This window comes from Epinephelus lanceolatus, chromosome 15 (assembly GCF_041903045.1).
Source record: "Epinephelus lanceolatus isolate andai-2023 chromosome 15, ASM4190304v1, whole genome shotgun sequence".
Lineage (NCBI taxonomy): Eukaryota > Metazoa > Chordata > Actinopteri > Perciformes > Serranidae > Epinephelus > Epinephelus lanceolatus.
This window is the reverse complement of record NC_135748.1, coordinates 34,436,239-34,453,800: the sequence shown is the minus strand read 5'-3', so window position 1 is coordinate 34,453,800 and position 17,562 is coordinate 34,436,239. Positions and strand designations below refer to the sequence as shown.

The 17,562-nt window shown below is 39.7% G+C and overlaps 1 long non-coding RNA gene across 1 annotated transcript in view; it reads right to left on the bottom strand.

Annotated features, from left to right (window-relative positions):
• The window catches only part of LOC144467013 (uncharacterized), a 39,771-nt gene that overhangs the window by 20,692 nt on the left and 1,517 nt on the right, over nucleotides 1–17,562 (bottom strand). Inside the window, exons 2-4 of the long non-coding RNA XR_013493405.1 lie at nucleotides 16,072–16,141; nucleotides 14,789–14,921; nucleotides 6,751–6,920 (exon numbers count right to left, since the gene is read on the bottom strand). This is a non-coding gene — a long non-coding RNA (uncharacterized LOC144467013). The remainder of the gene's footprint in view (nucleotides 1–6,750; nucleotides 6,921–14,788; nucleotides 14,922–16,071; nucleotides 16,142–17,562) is intronic.

The following is a 17,562-nucleotide window of genomic DNA, read 5'->3' as shown; positions in this document are numbered from 1 at the left end:
TACAGTTGGAAACTAAAGGCAGCTGCATTAAGCTAGAAAGAGCGCACAGGATCCTGGGTCCCCAGATGTCTAGGTGCCCTTGTGCAATGATAGTGCGGTTCCACAACTTCAGTGACCGTCAAAGGGTGATGGATGCTGCCAGACGGCTTAAAGACATCTGACACGAAGGAGCGAGGATTGACTTCTTCTTTGATTTTGCCGCTGTGATGCAGAAAAAACGCTGGGACTATGACCAAGAAGGGAAGAGACTTCAGAGCATTGATGGGGCTGACTATGCCATTATTTATCCTGCTTCCCTCTAGATCACAGTGAATAATACTGTTAAAACTTTCCACTCTCCAGAAGAAGCCTCAGGGTTTGTTGACTGTCTCTTGACAATCTATAATGCTCAGCTGAGGACGGTAACATTTTCGTTCCACTGACAGATGCTGTGTTGGTCGAGTGCTCTGCCCTGAAGCATCAGAGGATTTATTTTGCTGCCTCGATCACCTGCTGAGAGTCTGTCCAAGGATTTATCTTCAAATGGACATCCCAATAGTCCTCAGTTCATCCATTGTTGTTGTTTTTTTTCAGTACATATAATTAATCCTGATGGGGACATCAATATTGGAACCAAAATTCGTGCCAATTCATCCAATAGCTGTTGAGATATTTCAGTTTGGACTGAAGTGGTGGACCGACCACCTTACTGGCACTGCCACCCCTTGAACCTGATTGCTAAAATGGCTACAGTTTCTACAGTGCTCATAGGTGGAAACCCCCCTTCAAATTAAAGCAGAGAGTCTGCACTTGTTTCATTCTAAAATTAATATGCAGGCGTTCAGAGCCAGCACAATAAAAATGTGTCAGTGTTGATTGCATTGGGATGCTCTGACAGCTTCCACAGCACCGTGGGGGTTTCTCATCCTGAATGCGCACGCTTAATAATATAAACTTACTGTGGGTGGCGAACACACGCTTAGCTTGTATTCTTACAAATGTCAGTGCCATCTCTAATATTGGCTGTTGGCACAGAGGAGGAGTGCATTTATTATGTGTTGATTTCTTTCTTCAGAGTTTGTTAAAACCACACCGTCCTCTTCCTAACGTGTTTATCATCATAACAAGCTGAGGCGATTCTTGGCTGCACTTTTGGTCCTTCTCCAACGTGGAAGTCAGAGAACTGAAAGTGTTGAACAATAGGTTGGATGTGTGTAGGATGAGTAGAATAAAGTCTTTTGCTCCAAATGAATCCAGGCCTTCTTCCACACGTGTAAATCCAATTAGAGGGACCAGAGGAGTTGGCTTTCCCCTGCTGCTGCCTGACACATTTACAGAGCCCCATAAAGAGGCATCCAAGGCAGCACACTATTAACCACGAACGCTCCTGAACTAATCGACAGCATGCAAAACCCCCGGTGAACCTGTCCCTGCTGCTTTGCAAGAAACAAACAGAATATGCAAACAAAATGCACTTGTGTGTTTTCCATTAAATGAAGAGACGTCGCCCGGAGATTTTCCTTAAATTTAGCACACTTACTTTAAACGCAGTGACATAAAACAAACACAAGCAGAGCAACAGATGAAGTCGTTTGAATATGACCTCTTTTCCTCCCCTGTTAGTCGTGTCTGTAAAGTGTTTTTTAGCACCGCGTGTGCTCTGTGTCCCAGACTATAACAGGAATGTAATTGCAGGGAGACATTAAGGAGGTTTATTTAAAAAGTCTGCTGAATGAAAAGAGCTGGGAAAGTTTATCTTGCATCAGAAAGTGCCCATCACAGATGATTTAAGCAGTCAAACACAATGGAATAAAAGTTCATTGTGTCCAAAGAACTCTTGGCGAGTTAATCTTGAGCCACTGACACATTTAATTACCTCTGACGCAGTAATTCATGCCCTTCACAGCCTCAGTGGAAGTCATAAAATGCCGATAAAGATCAGGAAACTGTTTTCCAGTCAAGGTGTCGGAATGTAAGATGAGCTCAGCAGAAACAGCGGTGTTCCCCGGCCCAGTGACCCACTGTCTGACTGATCCAGTTTCAACTGCACCTCATCCTCTTATGTCACTCAGTGCATCACCCCTCCCTTTGCTTTCCTTCGCACGCCACACTGCAACACGGCCGCTGTGCTGCCCATAAACCTCAGAGCACTGCAGTGACAAGCTGGGAGAACCACTTACTGCAGAGCCTCACAGGACTCACGTATACATGAGGAATAAAACCACTATTCATATGATGAGTGGATGACCATGTAGGAAAAACACACACACACACACACACACACACACACAGGGGCTTCAACAGACAAAAACACATGTGTAAACAGCCTCAAGGAGATTCAGTGACGTGAGAAAATGCGTCATGAGCCAACCACTGCATGTAGCTTGCATTTTCCACCATGAGACAGATGCATCTGAGGAGGATTACACTAAACCCATTAAGGAAATCAAATTTAACACTGATCTGTGCTCAGCTGTGGCAGTGACCTACAGTAAAGGCTTTCTCAGCTCATCTCACTGTAGCCAAAATATGTGTGAGTGTTGGTAAAACATTGTTTTCATCCTCTTTAGGTGGTGGGTTCCTCCATCCTTGTCTGTGTCTGGGTGCCTGGCAGCGTAATATGAATTTATTTCACATATTGCACGGGCGCATTCCCCATTTTTAATGGTTGTTTAGCTCCTTGATTTATGGTCGTACATCATTTTTAGAAACAGTTTCTCCACCATATAGGATTGGGTTGCACCAGCTTTTGTGTCGAGTCCTTCCTAAGTTTTTATGAATACTATTTAGGTTCAGAGAACTGATTGACTGAACGCGGCTGAACCTTTAAAACTTAAGGTTTGTTTTACCTACTAAAGAGAGTCCACAACCATTTTTGAGACCTCTAAGCTGGAAAACTGCCACAAAACAAACACTTAAAGGTCCAGTGTGTTGGATCTATGTGACTCTATTGGCTGAAATGGAATAAAAATGGTAAATGTATTGTACTTCTGATCACTCAAAACGCTTTTTACACTATGAGTCACATTCACCCATTCACACACCATACAAGGTGCCACCTGCTACTCAGTTTTTAACACACTCACACACTAATGGAACAGCCATCAGGAGCAATTTGGGGTTCAGTATCTTGCTCAAGGATACTTAGACATTCAGGGTAAAGGAGCTGGGGATCCTCCAATAAGTAGACGAACCTCGCTACCTTCTGAGCCACAGCCAACCATATAATATTCATAAATATGTTTTCATTAGTGTATAAATTATGATCGCCTGAAAATAAGAATCGTGTTTTTGTTAGCTTAGAATGAGCCCTTCATATTCACACAGGGAGCAGGCCCTCTTCCACAGTCTGCTATGTTGCACCATGTTTCAACAGTAGCCCCAAAATGGACAAACCAAACACTGGATCCAGAGAGGGCCTTTCACATTTTTACATCACCTGAAGGCCATCACAGTTTCTATTACAAGCTTGGATTGCCTGCAGGCAATCTCTAGCCTCATCACCTCATCGCTAGATGCCACTAAATCCTACACAGTAGTCCTTTAATATTCCCCCAATGAAAAATACATATTTTTCCTCTTACCTGTAGTACTATCAATCAGTCTAGATTGTTAAATGGGTTAAAATTGTTCCTATATGAAACTTCTCACATCAAGGTCTGTGGATTATCTTGAGTAACTGGTTTGAGCACCACAAGCTGAGTGCCATCTAGTTCTGTTATACTGGAGAGAAGGCAGACATCTCTACAGCTGATATCACCAACACTCTGCAACTCACACTCAAACAATCTAGACTGATAAACAGCACTACAGCTAAGAGGGAAAATAAGTATTCTTGATTATGGGGTGAACTGTCCCTTTAAACACTGATACATTTGCTGCTTTCAAGAGAATTCTTAGGGGTTAACCATGTTGGCATTGATGAATTCTACAATTTGCTTCATTTAATAAGCAAAGGTTGTTTTCCGGAGAAGTGTTTGGTAATTAGTTGTGACTATCTAAGTGTCTATCTGTGGAGCATAATTAATGCATACCATCAAGACACAAACCATTTCACACATCATCCACTGTGCAACACATCCAAATGTGACATATGGGTTGGATTCAACATTGTCCCCTCAGGAGACACAGACAAGAAAACAAATGACAACTCAGTGGCACCTTTAAGAGGGCTGAGGGAGGAGAGAGACTCATTAATCAGTGGCCAGAGGGTTCAATAGCTTGACACTCTGACACGTCTGCGGGCTGCCGAGCTGAAGACTGTAGATACTGTTTGTACCGACTTCACAAATGAGGAAAGGCATTATGTTGCAGAATCCCTAATGTGGTTTGGGGATGCAGTGATTTATAGTTTTCATGAGACGAGGAGGAGGTGTTGCTTCTATTACAAAGGCAATTACTGTAGTTTGGATTTTACACAGGAGACAAAACTCATAACAGTGTAACGTTAAAGGAGGGGGGGGGGGTCGGTAGAAAGCAATAAAATACAGAAATTTTCTGTTCAGATCAAATTTTTACATCCTTACACCCAGCTCCCGTTACACACACGACTCACTAATGGCATTGTGAATGACTCAGTCACTCAGTGTCTCCAGGTTTTAGGAGGTGTAAGGGATTTAGCACCTTTTACAACCATGTAGAATAAAAACTAAAAGAACTTTCACAGCAGAATTAACCTCATACATGCAGAATAAATCACCACACACTATCTTGCTAGCAAAGTTTAAAAGACCTCTTAAACTAAATTTAAAACTTCAATCTATATCTGGATTTAGTCTTAACGATGGAGTATTAACTGACATTAAAAAAAGTGAGATCTCGGGAATAAAGTCATAATTTCTGAGAAAAAAATCATAACATTATGAGAATAAAGTCGTAATTTAAAAAGAATAAAGTCATACTATTGCAAGAAAAAAGTTGTATACGTGAATTAAGTTGTTTTGTGAGAAATATTGGGACATCTGTAAATAAATATTTAACATTATAAGAATAAAGCTGTCAGAAGAAGTTTGAATTTTACAAGAACAAGTCATAACATTACATGGATAAAGTTGTAATTTCATGGGAATCAAGTCAAACTATTTTAAGAAAAAGTTGTAGCATACGCAAATAAAGTTGTAATTTGGTGAAAAAAATTGTAGGCCTAATATTACAAGAATCAAGTTATACTTTAAGGGTATTAAAGTCGCATTATTTCAAGATTGATGTCACAATATTACGTGAATTAAGTCAAAGTTTAACGAGAAAGTCATAATATTATGTGATAAAGCTGGAATGTTAAGGAAAAAAAGAGTCGTAAAATCACATGAACTTGTGACTCTTATTTTAAACTTTATGAGTTTATTCTCATTAAATTACAACTTTTTTCTTGTTAAATAATGACTGTATTCATGTTATATTACACTTTTTTTGTTGAAATCATATGATTTTATTCTCAGTATGACAAAAAGGTCATACTACTTCAAGGAAAAGCTGTAGAATACGCAAATAAAGTTGTACTTTTGTGGGGGGAAAAATTGTATGTCTAATATTACGAAAATAAAGTTGTAATTTTAGGGGAATAAAGTCGTACTATTTCAAGATTGAAGTCACAATATTACATGAATTAAGTCAAAGTTAAACAAGAAAGTCATAATATTACATGATAAAGTTTGAATTGACATGATAAGTCGTAATTTAACATGAACTTTAGAAGTTTATTTACATAATATTATGACATTTTTTCCACGTAAAATTAGGACTAGAGATTTGTAATAATATACTTTTTTCTTGAAATAGTATGACTTCATTCTTATAGTTTGAGAAAATTCAGAAGAGTCATATTATTTCAAAGAAAGTTGTAGTATGCGCAAATAAAGTTGTAATTTTAAGCAGTTAAGTAAGAAAAAATTGTAGGCCTAATATTACGAGAATAAAGTCATAATTTAAGGGGAATAAAGTCGGATTATTTCAAGACTTAGGTCATAATATTACACGAAATACGTCAAAATTTAACAATAAAAAATTGTAATATTATGCAATAAAGTTGGAATTTTATGGCACAAAAAGAGTCATGATATCACTTGAAATTGTGACTCATAAACTTTCCGAGTTTATTCAAATATTATGACTTTTTTTTCTTGTAAAATTATAACTATATTTGCATAATATTGCAATTTTTTTCTTGAAATAGTTTTACTCAATTCCCATTAAATTACAAGTTTATTCATGTAATATAATGACTTTTTGTTGTGAAATTCAAACTTTTTCTTGCAATAGTATGACTTTATTCTCATTACATTACGACTTCATTCTTGTCATATCACAATTTTTCTTGAAATAACGATTTTATTTATTCTCAAAATCTCAGTTTTATTTATTAATTTTCTCAATATGGCCCTAATTCTCTCTGTAAGTCTTTAAGGTTTTGGATTTTAATTATTATTTACAGATTTTTCTGCTTTAATTAAAACTGTCCCAGAAAATAAGACTTTAAATTAATCAGCACTTAAAAATGCATTAGTCAACGCACACTAAGTTGTTCTTACAAGACATAATGTCACATAATTAATATCACATTTAGTTATCCACAGTACACTGACTGATGTTGTTTTGATGCTGTGTGTTACAGCAACAGCTGGAGTGTAACCACGCCGCCTGAAGCTTGTAATATGCGAGCAGTTGGCAGTGAGTCTCTCTGGAGAGTCTGAACCACAGGAAGGCCTCATTGTGAGGATGAGTAAGATGTATGAGAGGACACAGGGCAAAAAAGAAAAAAGAAAGAAATCTCACAGGTAATAAGGAACGCTCTGGTGGCTCCAGATGTTGACGAGGATCCTGGAACAGCTGGTGTTCAGTTGTAATTGCCACACTAGGCTTTTCTGCTCTCAGGTATGTCTGGTGTGCTTTGTCGCTCCGCTGGGAAACATCGTGTCTTCGTCACTCAGCTTCCTCCTGTGATTCTGCTGACACAACACCATTTTAAAGAGGGAACAATAACAAACACACTCACACTCTTTCTTGTGCACATGCTCAAGTTTTGGCTCACAGGTGTTTCTAGCCCATTTTTGGGGGAAGCACCCCTAAATTGAATCCCAGCATCCCTAAAATTTGACAGATTTTTTTTTTTTTTTTTTAACTGTATGTCCCTTTTTAACAAGCTAGAAAAGTGTCAAAACCATACAGTACTTGGTTGCAATGTAATATTTTAACAACAAAAATACAGCAGCCCCATCAATCAACTAAACTTTACAGCACTTCACAGAAACCCGCCGCCAACTAGTGTTTTGGAGGTGTAACTGCAGAGTGACACAGACACACCACCGCACAAGTATAAATGCTCACAATTTCAAAGTCGTAAAGGTGGGTGGTTGCAGTTTTGGGTGTTGTTCAAACATCCAAAAAGCACTTCAGTTGCAGTTGCTCTTTGCATCCTATTGGAGCTTTCTGGCTTTCTGATGGATAGATCCAAAATTCACTCTTCTTTTAGCTCTGTTTTGGTCTCCACCAGCTCCTGAGAAATATACTGTATAACTGTCTGTTAAACTTTTCAATATTCAGCTTTTTTCACCAGCAAGTCACTGACCTTGTCTGACTGCTGTTTGCTGTTTGTTGCTGGACAGCTTGCATACATTATGACTGCTTCTCTGCTGAAAATAGCTGCCTGCTGCTGCTGGAGACGAGGTTAATGAGAGCATCTCATCACTTGGTTAACACAAAAAGGGAAGGTAAGAACAAGCAACTGTATGTGAGAGAGAACGACAGCGAGATGAAGAGAGACAGACTTTACAGAAGCTTTAGATTCTATACTGAACATAACTACAGTGTGTGTGTCTGAGGGAGAAATTTGGGGGACAGAAAGAAGTGGAAACCCCAGAGAAACTGATTGTGCAGTCACTGTTTGAGAGGCTCCTCTGTGATTGGAGTACATGCTCTACCTCCTCACTCCCACGCTGTGCCACTTCTCCCTCATCACTCTTGAAACTACCATCAGCTGTCACGTGGATCCTAACAGTCTCTGAGAGCTGTGTGACAATACAGCAGCACATAAAGGGTAGCGCTGCCCACAGATGGCCTTTACATTCATGCAGAGATACAGCTGCAGGCCTACTGTATCTAACAGTGTTGGGTCTCTGAGCTGTGTGAGCCAAGTAACCTTGGAAATATTGAAAAAGAACATGTGGAAGAATTATGCCTGCAGAAAAACAAGCACCTACTCCTGCTGGTGCTGCAAAGAGTGAAGCCTTTATAGGAGGTTAATAGTCTTTAAGTTACTGCTTGTTTGTCATTTTACAGACATGTTCTCACTCCCAACTCATCAAATACAGATACTTGGTCAGTGGCCCTGAACCTCAAACTATGACGTTCAAGGTAGCCCCCCAGTGTAGGTTTTGAATGCTCAGGGATGTCTTGTCAATTTGTGCGTGTTACACGTGTTTGTCTTTTCAAAATATAGATGTTAGCTCGTTAAATGCACACAGTCTCTTTTCAAAATAAACTTAATATTTAGTTCTTAAGGATTAGGCAACAAAAGCCTGTGGTTAAGTTTGGGGAAAAAGGGATAGTTTGGATTTTTTTGAAGTGGGGTTGTATGGGATACTTTTCAATAGTCAGTGTATTACATACAGTAGATGTCAGTCAGTATGTCCCCAGTTTGGGAATGCAGGCTGGAATCCAACAACAAAGATAAGCAATATAGTGCTGTGGATGGGGGTCGGCAACAAAATTAATTTTAACCACCTAAAAAGATTAAATATCAGTGTATATCAGTATAAGTGTATGTTATATTTAAAGTGTTTTCACCACTTTACCTTTCTGTCAGACAGCCAGTTTCGACGGGGAAGCAGTTCTCGATCTATGCTCTCATCAAAGCCACCAGACTCCATTGAGATAAACCGTAAGTTTAGCTTGCTAAACACCAGAGCTTCTGGTCTACCGTTGTAGTTAGTTTGTGTTATTGTGTGACTTTGGTGAATTCAAACTAAACATCAAAGTCACGCACAAACTAACTAACTGATCGAGGCAGCAGTAGACCAGCTGCTCGGGTGTTCAGTGATGTTAAATCACTGTTTTTCTCAATGGAGTCTGGCTCTGAAGAGAGTGATATAATGGCTACATTTTCCTGTTGGAAATCACTGTCGAATGGAAAGGTACAGCAGTGAAAATACTCTCAATATAACATACCCTTAAACTGATAGTGATTTTTTTGGGTGGCTAAAATATGCTTTGTTGCTGACCCCCATCCACAGCAGTGCATTGCTTCCATGTCGAACACCAGCCTGCTTCTACTGTACATAATATACTGTCTATGGATAAGTTCTCCATACAACGCCACTTGTGAATTTGAAGCATTGAGAAACTTTCCACTTATGAGGTTGTGATGACATAAGAGGGGGCAATATGTATGCCCATTCGAAGGCAGCACTGGTGGAGTCCAAAACAGAGCTAAAAGAAGATTGCATGTTAAACTAAACCAAATGAATGTTAATGTTGCTGTCTCTGCTGAATGGGTAAATACGCAACTGTTTGCTAACATATTTGCAATAACAACTTTACAAGTGGCCTGAAAAAATTCAGCAGGGCTGTCACGGTAACTGCAACATTGCAATACCCTTAGAGCTCTATTGTTTTTTTCAAATGTTTTTTTGAGAGCACTAAGTATTTATTCTGCTTCAAATGCCAGCAGTGTGTAGAGGTGCTGAGTATCTATTCTGCGCTGAGCCCTAGAATGTTTGCTGTAGTTTTTTTTGGGTCACCGAGACATAAAAAATTATCAACTTTGGGTAAAACACTGCAGCCGCTCGCCATTTTCATTTTTTACCCAGCCGTCCAATCACAGTGGAGAAGGGGCTGGACAAATACCACAAAGACCAACCATCACATTGCTGAACAACAACATCCAAAGCAACTACTCTACCTTGTTCTGACATTTTCACTTCACCAGATATTCTGTATCATAGCAACCAGACACCAAACAATTTCATCTTTGTTATTTATAAAGCAACGATATGCCTTTAAATAACCTTACTGTACTATCAATGAAAAGATCCGCTAAGAGGCTGAGGAGGCTCTCAACTGTGACTTGTTCAAAGAAATCTATACTGAAGTCCAAAGATGTGTTTATGATGATTTATTAAATTAACAACTGAGATAACTAAAGCACATTAAATAAGATGAAACTAAATACTATGTGATGTGATTACGTGATTGCAGTCAACAGAAAATATTGGAGCCAAAACTCACTCTCTTTGTCTAAAAGCTGCCATGCCAGATGTGAATGAACAGGTAAAATAATATTAAACCACTCCCACACCTGTGCCCATTGCTACCGGAAGTGAAAGTAACCAAATAACATGTGCAGCCTGAACAAATAATAAACACCAGAGGTCAAATAGGCTACATATTCTGGCTCCTACACAAGCAATAAAGCTTAATTACAAAGCACTAAAATCAGTATAAATGAAGTAATTTGCAAAAACTATAAAAAATGTCTGTAATACTGCATATCGCTGTGTTGATCCACCATTAATCACCGCAGGAGATACTCCTTCACCACGACAGCCCTCGCTATGTTAAAGTAAAAGTCTAATTTTCAAGGCGCTAATAGTGTTGCAAATTAACTTCACCTCCAGTATACAACTGTGCACATTATCTTTGTAAGGGAGCTGAATCCTTTAACATTATAAACTATCAATAATTCAACACCCATGTGTTTCCCACAGTGAACACACACACACACACACACACACACACACACACACACACACTGTGATGTTCAGAAGATTTCACATACTGTTTCATGATTTGTTACTTAGCATATATACTGTACAAATGTAGACCTATGATTTTTTTTTTATAATGGTGTTTGAAGTTAACAGATATTGTGGAATCCACTTGGGAGACCCGTGTAGTGTTCCTGCTTTAAATGCAAATCAATGCTACTTGTTTAAAGAGCATAAAAGCACAGCTGTACGGCTCTGTTTGAGACTTTGAAGCATTCTGGCTGCAGCTTAATCAGTGAAGTCACAACAGGTGTGTTACCAAAGACCTTTAATGGAAAACACCTGCTGAGGCGTCGACGAGGTGCAACAATATCTTGTACTGTCCTCTACTTGTGCTGCTGCAGGGATTCTCCGTGCCTCTACAGTAATCACCCTGATAGACTTTATTTTGCAGTGTGTATCCCAGTCATGGTGACACACCAAAGCAGAACTTATAAAGTGGGCTTAATCTACTGGACTCTGTTCTTGGACTAATTTTACTGAACATCTTGTGTTGGATTTGTTACATTAGCACTGGACCAACTGCAGTGTAATCCTGTTGTTAGGATACAAATCCATTGTTATATGTTCTACTAGAGGGGCTCTATCTTCTCCTGAAGTTTCTACCATTTCCTTCCTGTTGTGCGGAGAGTCTTAGGAGAGCTCCAGCTGGAGCAGGAACTGAGTTGTTGATTTGTCCTTTGTGGTAGTGGGCTAAGGAAATGATTTTCACTTCACTTGAAAAGACATTTGAAACTGAATACTGGTTTGATATGTTAGCAAGCTAGCATTACTTTTATCAGTTGGTTCAGTTAGCTACGTAGCAGTTGAGAGCTACCATTCAAATTTAGTGATGCAAAGATCTCCACTCCATAAACACTTACATAACGAGGCTCAATTTTAACTTAAGAACATATGGTGCAACCTGCAGCCGCCCCTGGAGGGTCCAATTATATCACATGTCATCTTCATGAGCACGTGGACTTCACTAATTGTCATGGAGTTGTAGGTGTTCAAACTGTCTTATTTTCCTGAGTGCATCTGACAGTGATGGTCAAAGTTCAGTCTTCTTGACTTCAGAAACAGCAGCTGACAACACAAGGTCCATATGGTGGGTTGAGACACGCCCAGAGAAAAATATTCAAACAGGAAAATAGTTTTAGCATCACTGTCTGTTACTGGCATCCGCATGCTGCACTGTAGCAGAGCGGTAACCATGGCAACAATCAGCCTCTGGCCAGCCATCAACAGTTTAATCAGCAGCAAATTACATGTAAAATTAGAACAATCTCCCACAGCCGAGTGTTTGTTTGTTGGTGGGAGCGACATCTTATCACATCAGCAGGAGCTTCAGATAAACTCTTGACACCTGAAGGCCCATTAGTGTTATAGGCATAAAAAATTAGATATAAAGTCAAGATATTACTGATGTAAAGTTCACTCAGGACTATGAATGTTTATGCTAAATGACTGCCAAGATTTTTCACTTTGGAGTAAAGTGTTAGACCAAACAGCGTGGCTAAAGAAAAGAGAAAACACCAGTGTTCCTGTTTGAAAGCAGCAGTGACCTGAGCACAGTAATAGCTTGAAAGAACACACAACAGCACTGCAACTCCCCGATCTGCCACTTATCTTCCTCAGTGCCATATCAAGTTGAAGGAGGAGAGCAGATGACTGCCGAGCAGGAAGGAGATTCATTTTGCGCTGTAAGTGGAGCAGAGCTGATGGCTGGAGAAAGGGGGCGATGGTAGGGGCACAAAAGGATGTCATCTGGAGGGTATTTTTAGAGTGTGAGGTGCACTGATAACTGGCTGCCATTGCAATCTGCCTGCAGGTTCCCGGCAATAATAACTGCTCTCATTCTGTGGATTCACTCAGAGTGAAACCTTCACGTGCAGAGAGGCTGATTGACTCCTGCAATCTCTTACACACACGCATATTGGCACCAAAATATGGAAGTTCACGAGTGAAAAAAAACTAAGTGAGCGCACAAAAAAACTAATTCAAGCTGTCAGTCTGGAGGTTGAGATTTGAGAGTGAGGGACAGATTTGTACAGAACATGTTTTGGAAGCAGAATTTTGTGCTCTGACTCAAATCTGCTCTGAGTATTTTCTCCAAAAATAAAACACCCCAGGGCGCTCCTGCAGAAGCTTACTGAGATTTACAATCAGTTTAAATGTTTCAGCCGTCAGTTATGTTCATGATCTTGGGGTAGTGACCAAAAGAAAAGACATTGTGGATTTAAATATTCAAAGTTTTCTTTTGCAGGGTGTCTGGGACCAACAGCAGACTGAATAAAATACTGGACGTCCATTTTGAAGCCTCGAATTAGACATTTTGGCTGTTGCCATCTTGGGTTTTGGGGTCAAAAGTAACAGGGGAGGAGCAGGGTTTGACTTTGAGAAACACCCAGAGTCCTTCGTTGAGAGGATTTTAAACAATGCATGTGTGTATCCTCAGCAGGTATAAAGTACTCACAATTCTTTGCGCACAATTTGCCTGCACCAAGTTTTTAAATAAATCATTTACAGCAGAGATGGAGCGCTAGTGCCACAAAAGTTTCATTTGGCCTACCTGTTTGTTTTTTTAAGTACAATCCAGAAATAAATTCCCCTTTAAACATGACTTTGAAAATATTGCTTACATTTGTTCAAATTGTACATCAACATTAGAGAGTGTCAGAATTATCACAGTTTCCTGAAACCCCGTCAGTCCGCTGGGGGGACTGACGGGGGACACACGTGGGGACACTTATTAACCTGTTCCAGTGTATGTTCACTGATTGCTAGGGAGAACTCTTGCCTTGTCTCTGTAGGAGCCTTCTTGGAAGGACTCGTCCTACCAAGGAAGGATCCTTGACTTTGAGAAACACGCTCCCTGCGTTCCAAATCGCATACTTCTACTATATACTTTTAGTATGTACTGCAGCTGCCCTTAAAAAGTATGTAGTGTAGTATGCAGTATGCATGCAGTATGCATACTATTGGGACACACTACATCCTCCATCACATCGCTCCCTGAACTCCGACCCTCTTGCTCACTTCCGCCGCCGTCCGTAGTGCCACATTTGAATATTTTGTGTTGTTGTACTTCGGAGATGCAGCAAATCTCCTCTCGTCGAGCTCGCCAGAGTCGTGCATACCGTCAGAGGTGCCGGAGAGCTCTGTTGCTGTTATGTCATAAAGTATGTTGTTGTTTATAATAAACTGACATGTTCACGTAAACAGTCCCAAGCCTATTATTAGTGACCTGTCTATTGAACTAGTCACCAGTAGGCACATTAACCCCCTTCACACATAGCTCTCTGTTGCTGGCAGATGTTTGACTATGTGTTTGACTTTTACTATTTATATATTTACTAGTCTATACTGCTCATACCTGGCCCATAGTGTATTCATATTTAGTCATATTCATTCATTATTTATACCACACTTACACCACTGCCTATACTGGTAGAATCTTCTATATTGTAGTCATAGTTGAACCCTAACATTGATTATACTATAATCACAATAAAGTTGAATGCTGTAACCGTGTTCTTGCAAAACTGTATGATATGTGACAGTATATAATCAGATCATTGCAGTCCTAATATGTAGTGTCTTAGTATCTCAAATTAAATAAACCATGTATGAAAGGAAGTGTGGGCGTTGGTTGTACACGCAGCTCAGTCAGTGCAACGTAACTTCCGCTGCGCAAAGGATTGTGGGTCAGAATGGCCAAAGAAGCATGCTGACATGCATACTGTGAAATATGACCAGATGTAGTAGAACATCCTGGTACTTTTGGCATACTGCATCTGACATACTATGTATTGGGACACACTAATTCTTTTTCAGGCATACTAAATAGTATGGTAGTATGGATATTGGAACGCAGGGCATTTGTCACACCCGCCCTGAATAGTTTCATTCACCTGTTCTCACTCCTCCAATTAGTGCCTTTCCCTCATTTACCCAGCGACACACCTGCCCTGCATCAGCCTCATCAGCCTTTCCGTGCTCCTGAGTTTGTTCCCATCCAACAGCTGCCTGCCCATTCTTATGCATCATCGCCTTATTCCACTCACCTGAGCTTCTCCGCCCTTTTTCTCCACCTGCACTTCATCCCCTCGTCAGACTAGTTTGTATTTGAGTCCTGGTTTTCAGTTCAGTCTTGGTTGGATCCTTGATTTAGTTGTGTGATGTTCAGCTGCTGTTTCCCTGGAATAAAGTGTGATAGATTTGAGCTCCTGCTGTCCACCTGCTCCACATCACATAACACATATCTTGAAAAAGCACAAGTGGAACCACTGCTTCTTCATATTAAAATGAGTTTAAGTGGTTCAGGCAGCCTAGAAATGTGATGTGACAGATGTACATTTCAGCTGACTCAAAGTGCAACTATGAGAGGAACTAGCAAACAATTTGAACTAACAGGCTGCAACAGGACATTTAAATATGTGACAGTGAGAGTAATTTCTTAACATTAAAGTTTTTTTAAGACAAATGAAAATGCTGAATGAGAAAGAAACTGAGATTATAGCCTGACACTACTTAGAAGGCAGGGTCTTAATAGGATTGCACTTCACCTCCGGGTCAAATCAAATGGATTTCACTCTGCTCTCTGTGGGCTTCTTTTGCATGTGCAGATGCAAAATGCAAAACGCTTTGATCGTGCAGCTTTGAAGATACTGAGCGAAGGACACACTTCCTCCTGGATCAAAACATTGATTGCAACTTGCTATCAGAATCCATCAGGAGCTTAAACCTATTAATCTGCACCTCAAAACCTCTGTTTACAATGATTAGTGCTCAAATATGATTTGTTTATTTGAGCGAAAACTGAGAATATTCTCCAGTTACAGCTTCTCAAGTGAGGATTTGCTGCTTTTCTCTGTTTTATATCAGGGTGAAGTGAATATCTCTGGGTTTGGGACTGTCTTTTGAAGACTTTTGAAGATTTGATGATGTCAGTTTGGGCTATCAGAGGTTGTAAGAAGCACTTTTCGTGTTTTTAAAGTGTTTAGTTGCAGCTGCACTCTTGTTTTTCACAAATATACACTCTAACAACAGCACGCTACGTTAATCTATACCATGATATGAGCTACCCCACAGCAGTGGTGGACTCAGGCTGTCTGAGAGGCAGGGGCGTAAAAACAAAAAGGGCACCAGCTCCATACTGTGGGGCACCTGCATACTGTTTTCTAGTATGTAGAGCAACATATGTGGTACTGTATTATGTTTCCTCAATTTTAAAGCAAATCTAGAGGGCACTTTTTTTTCTCCATTTAAGGGCATCCATTAGTGCACTGCATCCTGTTTCCTTCACTGGGAGTGCACCCTGGAGGGCACATTATCATGTTTTACCTACCATAGGATCATCCAAGAGGGCTCTTTTGCAGCGTTTCTTTTCACACATCCCCCTCTAGTCCACCAGTGCCCTGCAATATATAAAGTGCATAAAATTAGCTCCATCTTTACCAGCTGCAACATTCAAGTGATGATTTATACATCACCAATTAAACACAGTAATATCATATACAGTATTCTGAAATGGACCATTCTGCATAATATTCTACTTTTACTTTTGGTACTTAAAGTATATCTTGATGCAAATACCTGTGTAATTTTACTTAACCTGTTCAGACCCTCCATCCATTCCAACGGACATAACTTTTCTAGGATGTCTATATCTACAATCACTGTCATCTGACTACACCCAAGCACACAGACTGATTTGATGGGATGACCATAAGCCAATCACAGTGTTACACAGCATCTGAAGTGGACTGCAGTGGAGCCACACACGCTTTTTTAACAAGCATGGCTGCAAATTTGCAAATCATAGGATTACAAAAGGAATGACCTGCCTTTCTCTGCCTCTGATTGGCTTACCTTGACATTCTTGCCCTAACCAATCCAACCAATGAAGGCAACAAGTACTAGCCAATCATGGGGAGCACAGGGTAGGTTGTTCCTTTGCTATCCTAGGACATTTGAATGAGGCAAGGAGGAAGCACAAGGCACATCTCAGTCTATGTTAAAGTACATAATTTGTGTTTAAACAGTTTTAAAAGTAAACATGAGAAGTTATACTACTTATACATCTCAAAATATCAAATAATGGGTGTTTAACCTTCCCTTAAAGAATTTTTCAAAAACATCTATGCATTGGTATGGACAGGGGGTCTGAGTGTCACTTGGAGAATGAAAAGGAAAATACTGCTCTAATTTGATTTTCTGGTGATACAATCAGCTTATAATGTATCACATTGATTATGTCCATAGAATATTCATTTTTCAGGAGGTTTGTTAACACACTGTTTTCTGGAGATACTTCAGAAATTGAAATCTTGAGTACTGATGACAGTTACAGTAAAAAATATATATTTTATGTGTTTGAAAGCATCACTTTATTCATTGATATACACAAATCGTTCATGACAAATAAATAATTTCATGTTTTTGTTAATGAAGTGAAGACCATTTATTGTCATTTTTACTTTAAGGTGGTTTCTGCGCTCAGATTCTGCTTCCATTGGTGGGGACAGAAAAAAAAACAGCTAATGATTTCTGAGTTCAATTAAAGTAGAAATCCAGTATTACAAAATTTTTGTGTTTGGAACATAATCAGCTCCTGAATGGGAATGCAGGACTTTTAGGAAGAGCAGTGATACTCAACTAATCCGGCCCTCAATAGGGTGCTGTGCGGACCCCCCAACCATTTTCTAACTCACAATAACAATACTTTTTATTTTTGTTCTTCTAAAGTAAATATTGTTCCTGGGTGCACAAAAAGCATCAAAATAGGGTTTGTTTATCATAAAAAAGTAGCAGAGGAGGACTCCCCACAACCCCAACA